This window comes from Trachypithecus francoisi, unplaced genomic scaffold (genome assembly GCF_009764315.1).
Source record: "Trachypithecus francoisi isolate TF-2019V2 unplaced genomic scaffold, Tfra_2.0 Lachesis_group3, whole genome shotgun sequence".
Classification (NCBI taxonomy): Eukaryota; Metazoa; Chordata; class Mammalia; order Primates; family Cercopithecidae; genus Trachypithecus; species Trachypithecus francoisi.
Window position 1 is genome coordinate 138,120,249 of NW_022681468.1, and position 7,551 is coordinate 138,127,799.

The window sequence follows — 7,551 nt, forward strand, 5'->3', positions numbered from 1 at the left end:
GGGAAGGTGTGGATACAAATATTCAGTTCATAACAGGTAGGACTGAATAACTCAGGGAAATTGATAAACTTGTTCTTGAAGAAGGATATAAGGAATGAATTTTAGAACTTAGGAATGAAAGGGATTACATGCTTTTTCAAAAAGTCCAAGTTTACAGAATATTTGATAAACTTTATTGAAACGATTTATCCCAGTATATATTGGTAAGTTCTAAATGCTTCTAGTACATAGTCTTCAAAAGAAACTTCACTGTGCTGTTATGAATTTGGATAATATTTTGTATTACTTAAATATCAGTGTTAAAATTCATTGCTTTTATACTTATAAAAATGGAAAAATAAGGCAATTACAATGTTGGATATTTTAGCATTAGAAAAAAATGTAAATACCTGATTTCATGTGACAATGAATGATACTCAAATGATTGTTACAAAGGTAATTTTCAAGCTTTTAAATGTAACTAAAACTAAATATAATAATTCATCCAAAAAACTGAAAAAAACACATTTGAAATTACAAAAATTTTTGTTATACGTTTATATACATTTGAAAAAACAATTCTTAAATGGATTGATCTAAAAATTTGAAACCACTGAATCAAAAGCTTATCTTTCTGAGTACAGGTGAAATTTAAACTTCTAAAAACTGCTATATACACCCATCAAGAAGCACCAATAATTCATTCTTAAACCTTACTCTCTGAATGTATAGACTATAATATTTGAAACATTTTAGGCCAATTAATTGCTTTGCATCAACTAAGACATACTGAGTGTAGAAAAGGGAGTAAAACTTCATATATGTAGACTTTAAGAGGTGTCTGATTGTCTTAAGAATGTAATAACTTGGGCTGGGCATGGTGGCTCACACCTGTAATCCCAGCACTTTGGGAGGCTGAGGCGGGTGGATTAAGAGGTCAGGAGTTCGAGACCAGCCTGGCCACGATGGCGAAACTCCATCTCTACTGAAAATACAAAAATTAGCCGGGCATGGTGGTGGGCGCCTGTAGTCCCAGCTACCCAGGAGGCTGAGGCAGGAGAATCACTTGAACCAAGGAAGCGGAGGTTGCAGTGATCCGAGATTGCGCCATTGCAGTCCAGCCTGGGCGACGAGTAAAACTCTAACTTAAAAAAAAAAAAAAAAGAATGTAATAACTTGTTACAGCTATATTAACAAAACACTGCTGGTGGTGTTTCTTAATACATATATTTTTTGGAGATGGAGTCTCACTCTGTCACCCAGGCTGGAGTGCAATGGTGCGATCTTGGCTCACTGCAACCTCCGCCTCCCGGGTTCAAGCGATTCTTCTGCCTCAGGCTCCCTAGTAGCTGGAAATACAGGTGCACACCACCATGCCCAGCTAATTTTTTGCATTTTTAGTAGAGATGGGGTTTCGCCACGTTGGCCAGGCTGGTCTTGAACTCCTGACCTCAAGTGATTCTGCCACCTCGGCCTCCAAAGTGCTGGGATTACAGGTGTGAGCGACTGCACCCGGCCATTACTATCTATTTTTATATAGCCTTTAGAGCAGGTGTCCTAAGTGAAAGACAAAAACAACAACAAAACTGCTAGTTTTTTTTTTTTTTTTTTGGGGAGACAGAGTCTCACTCTATTACCCAGGCTGGAATGCAGTCACATGATCAAAGCTCACTGCAGCTTCAATCTCCCAGGCTCAAGCAATTCTCCCACTTTAGACTCCTAAGTAGCTGGCAGTACAGGTGTCTGGCTAATTTTTAAATTTTTTTTAAAGATGGGGTCTTGCTATGTTGTCCAGGATGGTTTCAAACTCCTGGGCTCAAGTAATCCTCCCTGCTTAGTCTCCCAAAGTACTAGGAGTACAGCTCTTTTTTTTTTTTTTTTTTCTTGAGATAGAGTTTCACTCTCATTGCCCAGGCTGGAGTGCAGTGGCATGATCTCATCTTACTGCAACCTCCACTTCCCAGGCTCAAGCACTTCTGCTGCCTCAGTCTTCTAAGTAGATGTGACTACAGGCATGCACCACCACACCCAGATAATTTTTGTACTTTTTGTAGAGATGGGGTTTTGCCATGTTACCCAGGTTGGTCTCAAACGCCTGAGCTCAAGTGAACCGTCGGCCTCGGCTTTCCAAAGTGAGGATTACAGGCATAAGACACAGACAGTGCTTGGCCAAAATTCTTCATGTGTTAATGAAGGCTTTCCAAAATACTTAGTTATAGCTTACAATAGTTTACTTAGCCATGTCTTTTTTTCTAGGTTGACCTTTCTGAACAATTAGACTGCAAGATAGGGTTTAAAATTAATAAAATATATGTTTTATTATAAAATTTCTAATTCATTTATTTTTTATAGGGAAGAACTTATAGAACTGAATTATAGTGGAGAAAAATCAATACAGGTTGAGTATCCCTTATCCAAAATGCTGGGACCATAAGTGTTTCAGATTTCAAATTATTTTGGATTTTGAAATACAGGGCATTATACCAGTTCAGCATCCCTAATCTGAAAATCTGAAATTCTAAATGCTCCAATAAGCATTTCCTTTGAGCACTATGTTAGTACTCAAAGTTTTCAATTAGGGATGTTCAATCTGTAGATCTAAGAAAGTATGACCAAATTAAATTATAAGAATAAAGGCTGGGCACGTGGCTCAAGCCTGTAATCCCAGCACTTTGGGAGGCCGAGACGGGCGGATCACGAGGTCAGGAGATCGAGACCATCCTGGCTAACACGGTGAAACCCCGTCTCTACAAAAAAATACAAAAAAAAACTAGCCGGGCGAGGTGGCGGGTGCCTGTAGTCCCAGCTGCTCGGGAGGCTGAGGCAGGAGAATGGCGTGAACCCGGGAGGCGGAGCTTGCAGTGAGCTGAGATCCGGCCTCTGCACTCCAGCCTGGGCGACAGAGCGAGACTCCGTCTCAGAAAAAAAAAAAAAAAAAGAATAAGGCTGGGTGTGGTGGCTCAAGCCTGTAATCCCAGCACTTTGGGAGGCTGAGGTGGGTGGATAACCTGAGGTCAGTTTGAGACCAGCCCCACCAACATGGTGAAACCCCGTCTCTACTAAAAATACAAAAAATTATCCAGGCGTGGTGATGGACGCCTGTAATCCCAGCTACTTGGGAGGCTGAGACAGGAGAATCACTTGAACCTAGGAGGTGGAAGTTGCAGTGAGCTGAGATCACACCACTGCACTCCAGCCTGGGCAACAGAGTGACACTCAGTCTCAAAAAAGAATATAGAAGTCTTTGCCTCTGAATACTATTTTCTCAATTTAAAAATAATTAGTGAAGAGTTTCTTTGATTTGTTGGTAAGCAAGTCTCAGGGTAAGAAATATCCAGAAACATTAATGATCAGTGAATGCTGATGGAAAGGGTAATTTTACAGATACTTAGACCCCAAAAACTCACGGCCCTTAACTGAGAGCAGCAACCCGACTTGTCTCTAGTGCATCCATATGTTTGCTTCTCTTGGGTGCCATGGGTCAATACATTCGAAGTGCAGTAGCACTGTAGAATGAGTGAAGTTGGGCAGTACTAAACTTGCAAAGAATGGAAGTGACTAAGGATTCCAGAGAAAGCATGATCCTTGCATCTGCTGGGAGGTTAGCAATGGTTCCTGGTTTTATAGGGAAAAAGTGAGACAGCCCTGGGAACACAGACTCTAAAATGTAAGATTTTATAAAACTCCATAAATGCTGTCATCTTATTTTAAAGACAGCAAAAGTTAGATATAATGTACAACATGATATAAGTAACATTTTATCTTTTTTTTTTTTGAGATGGAGTTTCACTCCTGTTGCCCAGGCTGGAGTGCAATGGTGCGACCTTGGCTCACCGCAACCACTGCCTCCCAGGTTCAAGGAATTCTCCTGCCTCAGCCTCCCGAGTAGCTGAGATAACAGGTGTGTGCCACCACGCCTGGCTAATTTTGTATTTTTAGTAGAGACAGGGTTTCTCCATGTTGGTCAGGCTGGTCTCAAACTCTCAACCTCAGGTGATCTGCCCGCCTCGGCCTCCCAAAGTGCTAGGATTACAGGCATGAGCCACTGCGCCCAGCCCCAAACATTTTTTTTTTTTGAGACGGAGTCTCACTCTGTCGCCCAGGCTGGAGTGCAGTGGCCGGATCTCAGCTCACTGCAAGCTCCGCCTCCCGGGTTTCTGCCATTCTCCAGAGCCTCAGCCTCCCGAGTAACTGGGACTACGGGCGCCTGCCACCTCACCTGGCTAGTTTTTTGTATTTTTTTAGTAGAGATGGGATTTCACCGTGTTAGCCAGGATGGTCTCGATCTCCTGACCTCGTGATCCGCCCATCTTGGCCTCCCAAAGTGCTGGGATTACAGGCTTGAGCCACCGCGCCTGGCCGCCCCAAACATTTTTAAAAATAATTCTTATTATGTCATGGAATCCTCTTTTTAAATGAAAACACAACAGATACTTGGTCAACTGGAAAACAATTTATAAAGGTCTATTTACATGTAACATCTCCAGAGTGCATCTCTTATACAAGGCAAGGATGTGGGTTATTTCATTCAAATAACATGAAGTCGCAATTAAATGACCAAACTAACTCTCCTCGAAGTCTTTAACCATCTGCTAATTTATTTAATACAAAAATGCTTATTTGGTCTTTTAATGACAGGCAACCTTTGAAAGTGTATTTCACCTATTCTTGAGACTTCTACTAGGCTTTAGCTATAAGAATATAGCACCAAAATCCATTTTAATAGTATTAATATTTGCCACTAATATTGAGTTTTTAATACATACAATTTCATGTAGGAATATTGGGAAAATTCAGACAAATATGAGTATAACATTTTATAAAATGGGTAATAAAAAGCTTTTTTAAAAATAGCAATTTAAAAACACAAAGAATATTCTTTTACAGAACCAGATAAGCTGGTTAGACTACAAAACCTAAGGACTCAGAAAACCTTTGGCTTAAAAATTAAGATTACTGCAAAACCTTAATCTATTTATTATAAAATTTTAGAGCAATTTAGAAATACTGAAAGTTACTAAGAGGTGCCAGATTTTTAAAGACTGAAGTAAACACGATTTTTCTCCCTTACACTTTTGGAAAGATTTTCTATATTCAATTGGATGAATGTTCATATTTAATGTTACTTATGAAGAAATCCTTTCTTTTAGTTATACAATGAACTATTATAATGCAGAATTGAATGGTACAAGCAAAATACTCAACTTCATGCTTCGATAAATAAAAAAGGAAAAAGATATTACCCATAAGTATGATGCAAAATTCTAGGTAGAGTCCCACTTACCTATATTAAAAAAAAACAAAAAACTTAAGGGATGAAGGAGGTACTAGTTATCAACTGATTGACTTACAGGACAATGCAAACGAGGATGCCTGACTGAAAGTCTAGGTGACCAATTCTTTCTGGTAGCCTGAGATGCCTGCTCCATGTCTGACTCTCAATCTTGCTGGAACTGTGCAGTCTCTATAAAACCAAGTACAATCAAAAAGCTGCATATGGGCGGGGGGAGGGGAAGAGGGGAGAAGAAGAGAGGAAGGGAGAGAAATAGGGAAACAGAGAAAGTCAGAAGGGAGAGGGATGGAGGAAGGGAGGCAAGAAAGCAAGCAAGTGAGCCATGCTAACTTAGAAAAATATCAGTGGCCTTTAACTGACAGGGAATAGTGTAAGTTAATCTTTGGCCCCTATAAAACATTGGATATTGATTTAAAAAAACAAAACAAAACAAAACCAAAAAAACCAAACCAAACCAAAACAAAAAAACCAAAGAAACATACCACAGTTCTTATGAGAGAAGCTTAGCCTATTAAGAAGGCTTATTACCATAGCACACAAGAAGCTGCCTTGCTTGTTAGATCAACTGTCCAGCCCAAGCCAAAGTAGCAGACATATGGCAATTCAATTTCAAAAAGTTTTTTTTTTTTTTTTTTTTTGAGACAGTCTTGCTCTGTTGCCCAGACAGCAGTGCAGTGGTACGATCTCGGCTCACTCCAACCTCCATCTCCCAGGTTCAAGCGATTCTCCTGACTCAGCCTCCCGAGTAGCTGGGATTACAGGTGTGCACCACCACACCCGGCTAATTTTTTGATTTTTAGTAGAGACAGGGTTTCACCATGTTGGCCAGGCTGGTCTCGAACTCCTGACACTTTGGCTTCCCAAAGTGTTGGGATTACAGGCATGAGCCACTGTGCCCAGCCCAAAAAGTTAAAAAAAATTAATAATGATTAGCCACCTTGGCTCCCTCAGAAATGAGATTTTTCCCTTCAGAAACATCTCTGTAAATGATACAGCCAGGCCTGAATTTTGAGGCCAAGGTTACCTCAGATTCCATTCCTCCCTGTTTTCTGCAGCTGTAAATGCCTCTGCCATCTCCTGCTCCAGGGGCTCCCCTGAGACAGAACATGAACACAAGTCCAGATCCTCTTCCCACCAGCATCAGCTCTGCAGTCTCAAATCAGTCTCCCGACCACAGTACTCTAGTTCAATTGTTCACTTTAATACTTTGAGCAAGAAAGACTGCTTTTATTATAGAAATGACTTTTATAAATATGGACGAAAGTATAAGATGAAAGGAAGCATATACTAAAAATCAGATTCATGAAGAATAGCAGTTTTCCTTCTTGGCTGGAAGATCTGTAGCAGTGATTAAATACTGTATGCAATTCTGCACTGCAAATAGGAACTTCTTGATACTGTGTAACACCAAGTAATTCACATATATGCTAGCTTCCAATTGACTTACAGTAACCATCAGTTTAAACAACTGTTTTGCAAGTGCCTCATACTGGAACTCTATCATATTTATTATCTTTGATTTCATTGTTTAACAGTTTTCTTTTTTCTCTTACCCTACATAATTAAGAGTTGGCTGTATACCTTTTTTTGGGGGGGGGTGGTGAAAACAGCTTTTATTTTTTACTATTAGCTTTCACAAAAATTTAATAATGCTCACTTTATTAAAATGAAACACTGGAATGAACTTAGACCTCACTATACTTTTTTTTTTGAGACAGAGTCTCACTCTGTCACCCAGGCTGGAGTGCAGTGGCCAGATCTCAGCTCACTGCAAGCTCCACCTCCCAGGTTCCCACCATTCTCCTGCCTCAGCCTCCGGAGTAGCTGGGACTACAGGCGCTCGCCACCTCGCCCGGCTAGTTTTTTGTATTTTTTAGTAGAGACAGGGTTTCACCGTGTTAGCCAGGATGGTCTCGATCTCCTGACCTCGTGATCCGCCCGTCTCGGCCTCCCAAAGTGCTGGGATTACAAGCTTGAGCCACCGCGCCCGGCCAACCTCACTATACTTTTAAACAAAGTTGTAACCTAGCAAAGCTGATGACTTTGTTTTAAGAAAACCTGGGTGTTGCTGTGTCTCATCAGAGAAGTGCAGTAAACTGGAATGCACAGATGACCACCTTCTCTCCCTGGAGACTTGCTTTAGCTCCAACACAGATGACCAGATTTTGAGTCAACTGTTTTAAAATTCTGGCATTTTGTTCTCTTCATAGAGAAAAATCACACCCTTGCAAAGTTCATGTATTTTAAAAAATTTTTAAAAATTTAGAAAAGTCTCCAGG